Raw genomic sequence first — 12,585 nt, forward strand, 5'->3', positions numbered from 1 at the left:
GGAAAGGAATAAAGAATGTTTACATGTTTTAATTTGAACATAAATAAGCAGGTTTGAAAAACATTTTGTACCAAATCTATCATCATGATTTGTGTGCATGGGGATCTCATCTTAAACAAGCTCAGTGCTTGATGAGTCTTCCAGTTTAATAGACGTTGTATTGTGAATTTGTACCTCCATGTACTGTTGTTCTCATGTCTTACTAAATAAAGTACGACAATCAATCAATCAATATTTCATAAAAAGGTGCAGATGGCATTTGACTGTGAAATCATTGTGAAAAACCTCTTTTGAATGATCAGTAATTTAGTTAGATATGATGGACATGCAGCAGCACAAACAATATTACAGAAATTAATATGGGGAATATTAAACTATAATAAAAGAGTTAAATGAGACGAGGGATGAACCTTTAGCTTTAACTCCGTCGTGACGACCATGATTATTCCCTGCCTCCCACAGGCATGGCATGCGCACATGTGCGCGTCTATAATTAATTAAATGTAAACATTTTGGGCCCACAAAAACATTTAATGTAAAAATATGTGTGTGGCCCACACGCAATATGCTTTGTACTGATTTCCAAGAGTTAGGAGCAGACAGACTGAACTAAAACCAACATTTAATTGCCTTTTATGCTGTGCTATGACGCGCATACGCAAATACTAATGAAGTACTCTAATCACTGCCTGATTAGAGCCTCGTTGAGTTAATTTGTGAATTCCGTCGCAGCCATTACTTATCACCTCAAGAACAATAGCTACACACATGATCTGCAGAGCTGAACTAAACTTACTATGCGATAGGAAAACATCTGATAATGGTGTTCATTAAAATAATCCACAATTAACTGTTAACCCCGCGTCAACAGGCTTTCTAGTCCGGTTTGGTTTCTATTTGCGGCTATGCTCAGATCTGGTCTAGGCTCCGCCTACTATATCCGGTAATTCATACGCACACAATAGATGCGCTTTAGTGACCGTTTCCGTATCCGATCTAGACCGGATCTACATACTGCAAAGCGAATTGATCCCTCATTCATCTACAATAGGAAAAATAATAATAATATAATGGCATCGTCCATCACTATGTTTTGTCGTGCCGATGGCGAGCTTACTCTGTGGTCAGATGGTAGCAGGATGACTATGCCCAAAGCTGGGCTACTTTGGTGGAACTGCTCGCTCCAGATGGGCTCTAGAAACTACACTGCAAAAAATGGCCAAATTAAAACAAGCAAAATATTTTTAAAATGAGACATATTTCTTTATATCAAGCAAAAAAACTGCCAATGGGGTAAGCATTCTTTCTATACTAGAATTCTTAAAACTAGAAACAAAGTCTAGCCACTGAAAGAGCATAATGGTGCTTAAAACTAGACAAAAATGCCTACATCTAAAGCAAGTTCTGCTTAATACAAGCAATGAATACTTTGTTATTTAAGAAAGATATGCTTAAATGTGGTATTTTTGTTCTCTTTATTAAGCCGATTCTGAGGATTTTTTCCTTAAATCTGAGAATAATAATAAGCCCCAAAACTCTTACAATAAGAAGAAATTCCTTCAAATAATAGAATGAAAAGTCTTAAATTAAGACACCAGAAGCATTCTTATTTTCAGCATTTATTTTCTTTTATAAAGCAGCTCAGGCCCACATGCTATAAAATAGTGGTTCTCAAAGTGGGGTCCACGCAGGGACCCCCAGGAGTCCATAAAAGGATTTGAGGAGGTCCTGCTGAACATTTGTTGACATAGCCTCAATGTCAGTTTTACTACTTTAACCCATGATATAATTTTAACAACCCAAATTGTGTATGGGGAGGCCCAGCGGCACAGATTATTTTCAGATGGGGGTCCAAAGCCAAATATTAATTTGGGGATCCTGGACTGGAATAAGTTTGAGAACCACTGCAAAGTTGGGCAGGGGGAGGACTTCACACTTTACACAGCAGACACTCAAGTCTGGACACTCAACTGGAAACATTCAATTCTAAAAACATTTGAAACAAAATACAAATATTTGACAAAATGTCATGTATATAAGTGCACTTTGAATGATCCGTGTATGTCCATTTTCAATTAAGACCCCAAAAAAGAATCCATTTTAAACAAAAGACCTCAAACTGGAATCCAGCGTGACAATACAACGTATATATAAAGTGCTTTGAAGGAGAGGCATAACTGATCCTTACTTCACAGGGTCCATCAGTTGAAGAATAATTGTTACCAAGACGTCTTGGCGGTAATAAAGCAGTACCAAGCTCTGTTGGTGACTAACCTGAGTAATCAACTAACCGTATTACAGCAACATCAAGGAACTGAACTGGTGGCGTTTGGTCTTTTTCTATGAGTCATGTTCCACTTGGGGTATGTGAGGTGAACGGTGTAATCACTCGCCATGAGATACATCATGCTGGCATAGGTGTCCTCTTTTGGGGGGAGCACGGTGGCGCAGTTGGTAGTGCTGTCGCCTCACAGCTAGAAGGTCCTGGGTTCGATTCCCGCAGTTGATGCTGTGGGCGTGTCCTCTCCTCCGAGTCATCAGTGCCCACCCCCTAGGTGGGGTTGGCGAAGGGGCCTTTCTGTGTGGAGTTTGCATGTTCTCCCCGTGTCTCCTAGGGTAGGTACCCTCACAAAAACATGTAGTAATCCTGGTCACAATACTGCCTCCCCCTGGATAAAAAAGGTGTCCTCTTTTGGGAAGGTCAATACAGGCATGGCTCCAATGGCATGTGCAGATGGTTTCACAGACGGCAGGGCTGAGTGGAGTGGTCTTGCCTGAAGAAAGGTGTTGGGGTCTTCTGCAGACTGACACAAACACAAACAGAAAAAACAAAAAAATATCACAAAAAATGTATGCGTTGCATTCTGAATCTTATAGTCAAATATGAAAATTGCCATATATGCACATTTCTTACCTCAAGGATGTGAGCAGAGCATGTATGTCCTAACTTCATGTGGTGGAGACATGTCAGGCGGGCTGCAAAGTTAAAAACATTAATTTACAGCAGCCAGTTATTTAAACAAGCGTATACTTTCATGAGATACTCCGTCAGAAACAGTAATTACTGTACCTTTGTCCAGCTGCTTAAGGTCCCACAGCGGATCACTTTGGGTACAAAGTAGGAGTTCCGTCAATCGAGGATTCGTCAGAGTTCATCCTATGACACAGACAGATAAAGAGAGAGAGCAGGTCAGTTCACATTCCTCCAACGAGGATCTACCGGTGTTCATCCATAACTAGAGAGAGATCACAGAGAGACAACATTTTTGTGCCATCAGGATACAAAAAAATCACAAACACATAACATAAATACAAAATACATACAAACTGGAAAAGGCCACCAGTCATGATTCAAGAGGCATCACATTACATTGTATGCACAGAACTGAGATGGGGCCTGTTTGTTCAGGAGTCCTATAGGGACAAATGATCTTGAAGCCCTAGCCTGCAACATTGGCACTGTGTACCGTCGTCCTGATGGTAAAAGGTGGTATTGACTGTATAACGGGTGCGTTCTATCCCAAGCAATAGCTCTCCCCTTCCTAAGCACCCGGGTCTCATACATTGCTGCTATACTCTCATGTCGTACCCCAGCTATCTTGCTGGATACATTGATGATTTTATGGAGTTTGTTCTTATTAACCAATGATAGTGAGCCATACCAGGAAACAAAACAGAAAGTCAGTGCACTCTCCACGAAGGATCGATGGAAGAGCACCATTACACTTTTTTGCACATTATACTGTCTCAGTCTGTGCATAAAATGCAGCCTCTGCTGACCTTTCTTATAGATGGCATCAGTGTAGGAATTCCATGTCAGCTTGGAATCAATCGTTGTACCCAAATACTTGTATTCGTCAACAGTCGCCACCCCATCCCCATCAATAACTATTTGCTGGTGTGCATCATGAGCACTAGTCCTACAATAAAATATACTTAGTGTTCTTAATATTCAACTGACTGAAGGAAGCACATGCAGGCCTACTTCAAAGGAATACATTTGCTTACATGTTCCAGTTCTCTGAAGCAGGGGTCAATGAGTCAATGAAGGCCCATCTGGGTTGTTATTCAAGGTCCAAGACCTGGGAAACATCCTTCTTGTTGGGTCTGGTCTTAGGCTCTCAGTTGACTCTGCCAGACTGCCAGAAAACATAACAAAAGTAAACAATTACAATTTAAAAGTGTAACCTGGCATTACGTTTCTAATAGCAGAAACTGAAGTGTGTCAGATGTTTGTCATTTGTCTGCCAGGTATCAGTGTGTTAACATGAGTAGTAGCTTACTCACTTAGCTCCACTGGCTGCATATCTGTCCTGCAACATTGTAGTGCTCTATGAGGTAAGGGATAAAAGGATAATATACATTAGAAACAATGTTTGGTAATGTCTAGACGCCAATTAGAAATAACTAAGTAATAGTAAAAAAAGGAATTAAACAAATAACCACTGGCAACCACTGGCATAAATGAGGCTAGACAAGACAGTAGCAAAGGGCCTTGCAGTCAAGACAAACAGCCAAATATACAAACAACATAAGCCACAATCTAATAATAATAATACAAATTACTACTACTACTAATAATAATAGTCTGTTTTCAACCTGGTGTCCCTATTTTGGACAACATTCTCAATAATGGCCAGCCTACACCCTCACAACGTGACACTGTCTAACCCTACCGCATTAATTGTTGGTACAATGATAATTCGGGACCCCCAGGGAGGTCCCCACATGATTTTTGTTTTGGGGGGGTCCCCCCGATGACAGTGAAGTGACAATTTAAGGACTTTTAGACATTTTTATTGCCTCAAAAGGAAAGAAAAAGACCATTACTGAATCAAAGGTAAACAACAAACTATACTATAAAAACTGGTCAAACATTGGCCAAATTGTCAAATGATATAAGAAAGAGGCAACAATTGTGAAAATAGAGATCATCCAAATTTCCAATTTGAGACTCTTCCTCATGTTCCTCTTGGCCAAAATCTGTACGGTCATCGGCCTCATCTTGTTGCACATCTTGATCAGAATTTTGAGGTGCAATCACTGCAATGTGCATGGCAATTTCAGGCTTCAAATGCTTCTCACTGGGAAGGCTATGTTCTTTACATTTATGAGCATTAAATGATGAGTAGTTATTATACTCAACAGTGCAGTTTTGATATGGACACTTAACCGTTTCATGATTTCTAAGATGCTGGCGCAAATGGGAGAAAAAAATGTGCTCTGTGCAGGGTTCTTCAAAATTGCAATGAGGGCAATGGAATATCACACGGATTTCATCAGCTCCACTCATCTGTCTCTCTTCATGGTGATGTCTTGATAAATGTACTTTCAGGGCATTAAATGACTTAAATGTGCACAGACAATCTGTGTGAAGGCAGGGAATTGGCGTGGTTCTGGCATAGCTTCCATGTTTCAAGCGATAGTGCTTAAATAATTGAGCCCTCTTTTCTGAAGAAAAAAAGCAGTACTTACACTTCTAGTGCATTTCTATGCTGTCTCAAAAGATCCACACCTAAAAAAGAAAGAAGACACGTTGATAGTTAGTGAAAACATAAATAACTCATAGTCAAGATGAATATGTAAAAGCTAAATATGTTTTAACTTGGTAACCTAGGCCATTGGTTCTCAAAGTGGGGTCCGGGGACCCCCAGGGGTCCTCGAGGGAGAGCCAGGGGGTACCGAGCTAAATGATGGATAGTTAGGAACCAAATTGACCCTTATGGCTTATGGTTAAATTAACATAGATTTTACAATATAAATTGGGGTCCCGGAGATAGAAATGCCATCAAATAGGGGTCCGTAGCCTAATGCATGTCAGAATCAGAATCAGGTTTATTGTCACATCACAGGTTTACAAGGTAAAAAAGTGGGTGAAATTCGTTATTGTACATCACTCCCATCGCAACGTTAAATCCGTAGAAAGAAGAGTGGGGAGAGAGAGAAGAAGAGGGGGTGGGGCAAGTGGGAAGGAGATCAAACAAGAGAACAATAGGAGACCAAGAAGTTATCTACATATTTACAAAGTACTTGAGATAAGAGACAGATTAAGGTGCCTGAGCATAGCAGCAATGTATGTATACTGTGCATGTTATACTTATAGACTTTAAGGTGCTTAGAGAAAAAAAGAGTGCAATAAAAAAGAACAAAAAAAGTTTGTGCGTTGTACATGGGATTAGGTGCAGAAGCCTAAGGGTGGACTGACCCTGGTATAATCCTCTTAATGTTTAATCTTCAAGTGTTTCTTCAAATTAGCATTTTGACTAAAAACTAAAACTTTTGCCACAAACAGTACAATAAGACCCTTTCTCCAAAAAAATCTAAAGCTTTTGTCACAAAAAACTTTACAACTAAACGTTTTTTTTTTTTTTGGTGTGATTCCTCAAGTGTTTTTCAAAAGTCTGCAACCAGCTGGGCAGTACCGCCTGTTGTCAGGCTGCTGAAAGGGCTCATGCTTCATTCAGCATTCTGACAGCAGCCGGGTTAAAACTATTCCAGAACCTGGTGGTGGAACTCTTGATACTGCGGTAGGTCCCCTTGCCCGGTCGCGGTCGTTGTAGTGTTCTGAACAGTGTGTGACTTGGGTGGTGCTTGTCCTTGATGATGCGCTTGGCTTTGACCACGCAGCGCTTCTTGTACAAGTCCTGGAGCGCTGGAAGCTCGCTTCCCATTATTCGCTCTGCCGATCGTACTACTCGCTGTAGGTTGATCTTCTCTCGGGCGGTGCAGTTCCCATACCAGGCCGTGATACAGCCTGTTAGGACGCCTTCAACCGAACTGTTGTAGTACAGCTTGAGGATGCGTTGTCCTACTCCGATCTTATTCAGGCGGCGGAGCCAGTACAGTCGCTGCTGAGCCTTTTTCTTCACGTGTGTGGTGTGCGTCTCCCATTTAAGGTCCTCCTCGATGTGTACTCCGAGGAACTTGAACTCGCTGACCCTTTCCACTGCAGCACCGTCGATGAGGATGGGCGCATGGTCTCTCTGCGGCCTCCTGAAGTCCACGATCAGTTCTTTGGTCTTGTCGACGTTGAGAGCGAGGTTGTTCTCCTGGCACCAGAGCGCCAGTGAGTTGATCTCATCTCTGTAGTCAGACTCGTCGTTGTTGACGATTCGGCCTATCACTGTCGTGTCGTCCGCGTACTTTATGATGGTGTTGGAGACATGTGTGGCTATGCAGTCATACGTGTACAGGGAGTAGAGGAGAGGGCTCAGCACGCATCCCTGGGGTGCTCCGGTGTTGAGGGTCAGGGGGTCAGATGATGCTGCCCATTCTCACCACCTGATGTCGGTTGGACAGGAAGTCCTGTATCCAGTCGCACATGCTTGGGTGTAGCCCTAGGTCTCTGAGCTTTTTGTCAAGTATTGCTGGGACAATGGTGTTGAATGCTGAGCTGTAATCCACGAACAGCATACGTACATATTTGTCCTTCAGCAGCTTGTTGTCCATGTGCGAGAGGACGGTATGGAGAGCCATGGCAATAGCGTCGTCGGTGGATCTGTTTTTGCGGTATGCATACTGCCACGGATCCAGCGAGGCAGGTAGTGTGGAGCTGATGTATTCCCTCACCAGTTTCTCGAAGCACTTGCTGACGATCGGGGTGAGAGCGACAGGTCTCCAGTCATTCAGGCATGTCACTCTGGCCTTTTTGGGAATGGGCACAATGGTTGACATTTTGAACCCTGCAGGGACCACAGCCTGGGAGAGGGAGAGGTTAAAGATGTCAGCAAAGACACCTGCCAGCTGGTCTGCACATGCCTTAAGGACCCGGCCTGGTATTCCATCAGGTCCGGCTGCCTTGTGGATGTTGACTCGTGCAAAGGCTGTACGCACTTCTCTCTCCGAGATGGTTAGAGGGTTCTCCTCTGCTGGTGTTGCTGGTGGCCCCGCTTGGCTGCCGTGGTTGGAGCTGATCTCAAACCGGCCATAGAAAGTGTTCAGTTCGTTGGGGAGGGAGGCAGGCGGGTTCACCTCGCTTCTGGTTCTTGTTTTGCAGTCTGTCAAGGTGTGTACCGCCTGCCACGTGCTCCTGATGTTGCCATTACCGAGTTGGTCTTGCATCTTATCAGTGTAGGCCTTTTTCGCCTTCCTGATGGCGCTGTTTAGGGCCGCGCGCGTCGTGTTGCGCGTCTCCGCGTCGCCAGATTTGAAACCAGCGTCCCGTGCGTGCATGTGTACACGTACTTCGCTGTTCATCCATGGTTTCTGATTGGGATAGATCCGAACTGTCTTTTTTGGGACTATGTCGTCTATGCACTTACTGATAAAGCCAGTGACTGAGTCTGAGAGTTCGTTGATGTTCGTTGATGTTCGTCTATGCACTTACTGATAAAGCCAGTGACTGAGTCTGAGAGTTCGTTGATGTTCGTTGATGTTCGTTGATGTTCGTTGATGTCAAACTGGGGGTCCTTGAAATTAAAAGAATCACTGCTAGAGACGTAAAAATCTTCTCTTATGGGACTCCCTAGCTGGCATATCTTTTCAAATGGGGGTCCGCGGGCTTGTGAAAATAGCAGATCTACAAGCTCACAATCGCGAGGCGTTGTGATGTGAGCTTGTAGATCTTCTATTTTCACAATGTGCGCCTATTTCTTAGGTAATATTTGACAATGTGGCCAATGTTTGACCATGTTTTGTAGTATTGTTTGTTGTGTGTCCATTTATATTTTAGAGCAGTGGTTTTCAACCTTTTTCGCATCAAGGACCCCCAAATTGACAAATATTAGCCCTGGGACCCCCATTTGAAAATATATGCCAGGGACTCAACCATTTAGATTTTTTAGGGGGTCCCAATCTACACTGTATCACCATCATCAGTGTTCATTTAACTCTGAGAGTGTACAAATGGAACCAAATGGACCCGTTAGGGTCCATTTGGTTCCATTTGTACACTCAGAGTTACAGACATATAAGGGTCAATTTGGTTGCTAACTATTCATTTGCCTGGGGACCCCCTGGAACCCCCTCAAGGACCACTGGTGGTCCCCGGACCACTGGTTGAAAGCCCCTGTTTTACAGGCATTAAAAAGGTCTTATAAGTCCTTAAGTTGTCTCTTTATAAATGTGCAGATACCCTGTATAGTGTATGCACTTACACTGTATGTTGGTTTGTTTACTGTTGAGTGAGAAAAACATTAAGATAATCTTCTTGGGACCCCCCTGGGGGTCCCGACCCCCAGTTTGGTAACCACTGCCCTAGGCCAGTTTAGCTTTTCTAACCCACAGGGGTGCAACATTTAATTGTATACATTTATTATAAATAATATTCTTATAAAAGCGATTTTCTGAACATCTACAAGATCACAAAGCATGTTGTCAGCTTGTAGATGAACATTTTTTAAACATGTTTTAAACAACACAGTTGTATGCCAAACATAAAATATGGCTAAAGTAAAGTAGTAAATAGATGCTTTAAACCAGAGGTCTTCAACGTTTTCCAAAGACCCCTAGCTGAGAGAGAGATGGAGCAGGGACCCCCTCTATATTGTATAAAATTGTATTTCAGATTAAACTTTTTTTTCAACTTGGTCTGCTCTTTTTACCCCCTCTAGACCAAACCTTTTTGCCAAAAATAGCCGATCTACAAGCTCACTGTGAGCTTGTAGATCGGCTATTTTTCTAGATCTGCTATTTTTGGTTACCCTCAGAAAAGGGATGCTAGGGTTCAAGTGGTTAATGTAAAAAATAAATATATAACACACACACAGATTTGGCGGCCCCTGGGTAGTAACTCTGAGGACCCCCTGTTGAAGACCCCTGCTTTAAACATCACTTGGATACAATAATATTGTAATTGTGTGTAAATACGTTTGTACCGAACACTAGTTTCAACATATTATGCTCATGCTGCCTGAAAATATGTTCTCCACAACCAGAGCTAATCTGCTGAAATCTACCCAGCAACATACTACTGTAGGTTGATTATTACGTGGATAAGGGATTATCACATCTAACATATAGACGGGTTTCATGTTTGTAAACATTGAGAGGATATGACCGCGCAGAGGAGGGGGTAAGCCAACTAAGCCTATAGAGGGCGCCATTACCCGCAGCAGCTCTGGTCAAATGTCCATTCATAAAATAAATGATCTTCACCGGGTTTAATGAAAGTAGATTAAATTATGCAGTTTGTAATACCTTGTTTACTCAATAAAAATGATTTGTTGGAAGTTGGATCTGTTTGTATATAATAGCAGCATTATGCCTATTATGCCTATAATAGCAGAATTATGGCTAGCTAACTCCCGAATATAACAACAGAGTGAACGGCGCAACAATTCGTTTCCCCCAGGCATGCGCAGATTGCGCATTCTGCTCTGTGATGACGTCGCGCGGAAATCCGTCTATGTGCTCAATTCATCTTTCAGGCTGCTTCTCCGTTTTAATAGTGCTTTAAAACATGGCCCTGAAACTCACTTTGTTGGCGGAGTCCAGCGGGCCGTCTCTGCTCTAGGGTAAACAAAGAAGGACGATAGTCCCTCGCTAACTTCGCTAAATAAATCGATGACATAAACTTAAGCAACAAAAGTATGAGGAATATGACAAAAGACAACGTTTGCTAAATATATAGTATATACAGTGAACGTTAACTTACCTTAGCATAACAACTCTGAATGAATGAACGGAGCAGCAGACTAGAGCTGCAGAAAAACAACAAGACCGTTCTTCTCTTCCTGCTTCTTACGCGCGCTTCTCCAGTGATCAACTGCGCATGTGTAGTGCGGTTCTAGGTTTGGGCGGATACGGAAACGGTGCATGGTATACGCCCCGTATACCATTCAAAGCCCTTTGAATTGTATACAGGATACAGTCATAGAGTTAGGAGGATGCAGTAGACAGACCCTACATCTGATTGGACTGAACAGGAGCGAGGCTTTCCCCATTGATTATAATGAAAATTCAGACAATACAGCCTTACTTAGCACTAGCAGGACCAAAAGCACACACACACACACACACACACACACAAACACACACACGCACAAAACGTGATGTTAGAATACACTTGTGTAAAGTGATGTCCAAAAATAAATACACTTAAAAGGGATATTTCACTTTCAAAAAAAAAATCTGTCATTTTATCATCTACTCAGGCCTTTGTGAACCACCCAGACAGTTTTTAAGTTGCTTGATTCATTATTTAGATATTTGATATTCATTTTATCAGACACGCCCCTTTCCTATACAAACCCATTGTAACTTCAAACTCCATTTTAACCATGTTAGATTAATCAAAAACACCCGTCCTTGGTTCTGGTGACTCATCCTGCCCTCTTAATGCGTGAGGGGGCCGTGTTTTTCCGATTACTTTTTTCATTTATTTTATTTAAATTCTTTATTGTATTTTATTTTTTTAATTTTCAAAAAAAATATTAAAAATACATACCGTATGTCCCTGTGTGAGGAAAGTTATATGGACGCGTCCGGGGTGAAGAGCTGATCAATAATACGTTGTCCGTTTGTTTCAGCGCCCCCTAGGGGCCGAGATAATAGTGAAAACCTGTTTGAAAGGAGTAAAAACAAAATTGGACACCTGTTTCTGGGTCAGCGCGTCGCCCCGAACGCGCCCATATAACTCTCCTCGGACACGGCCTTACCATTCTCCTTAATTGGCTAGGGTCAAATGTCAAGTTATTACGTGCAATAAAGCGATATATCTCGAAATCGATGCATTTTTAGAATCCACCTTTCGGATATGTTGTACAGCTCGCCAAGGCGCACGTGTGGATGTCTTGTTTGTCCCGGTACGACACTCCTAAGTTGACCTCCTACACTTTCAGAAGGCACATAGAGTCTTATATCTTAAGACCATATCAAAGGTCAAAGTCAGAAATAGAAATGTGTCGTAACGGGACAAACAAGACATCCAAGTGTGCGTCTCAGCCAGCTCTACAACATATCCAAAAAGTGGACCCTAAGTCCTTATCGTATTCGAGATATTGAGCGAGATAGCGAAGCCGTAACCATAGCCAATTAAGGGATAATTAAATCATGATTTGATATTAGGGTTTGATTATTTCAAATTTTAGCATTATTTTACGTGTAGATTTGGAAAAAAAATATTTCGGAGAAATCACAGGCTTGGAACACCCTGGCCTTTTGAGGCACTTCCTGTTGTCCGAGAAAAAAGAAACTTGCATATTTGGAATCAGCGCCATCACATTAGTCTTAAGCCAGAGTCTCGAAGAAAAATACAATTTCTAAAAATTTTACGAGGGTTGACCTTTGCAGTCTTTTCGCTGACCTTTGAGCTTTATCAGTGTCAGAAAAAATCAGGGCCGGTGCCAAAAAATCCTGCTTACTCTCAATATGGATTGAGAGAAGTTTCGGATTTTAAAAAAATATCTGGAGCGATTAGTTACAGATTTTGTGCTCAACAAAATCAGTTTTTTATACAAAAGTCAACGTCCAATCTTTTTGGTGACCGTTTGTATTTCCCAAGGTCCTAGAAAATCGAGACCTATCCCATTCAATTCAGCGTCTTTTTTTGAGTCTGAAAAGGTGTTTTTTAATTTAAAAATAAAATATTTTTAAAAAATGTGAGAAAAGCTAAACTTTGAACTATTTCAAATCTATAACTTCTTA

General features: G+C 41.9%; 1 long non-coding RNA gene across 1 annotated transcript; it reads right to left on the bottom strand.

The window, feature by feature from the left end:
• Positions 1 to 2,667: 2,667 nt before the first annotated feature.
• LOC311059095 lies at positions 2,668 to 10,630 on the bottom strand. The gene is made up of 6 exons (XR_014602124.1): positions 10,595 to 10,630; positions 4,288 to 4,331; positions 4,009 to 4,139; positions 3,071 to 3,157; positions 2,915 to 2,976; positions 2,668 to 2,804 (listed from the first exon to the last, which is right to left on the bottom strand). It is a non-coding gene; the product is annotated as an uncharacterized lncRNA (long non-coding RNA).
• Between the last annotated feature and the right edge of the window lie 1,955 nt (positions 10,631 to 12,585).

This window comes from Gymnoscopelus microlampas, assembly GCF_963454915.1.
Source record: "Gymnoscopelus microlampas genome assembly, chromosome: 13".
Taxonomy (NCBI): Eukaryota; Metazoa; Chordata; class Actinopteri; order Myctophiformes; family Myctophidae; genus Gymnoscopelus; species Gymnoscopelus microlampas.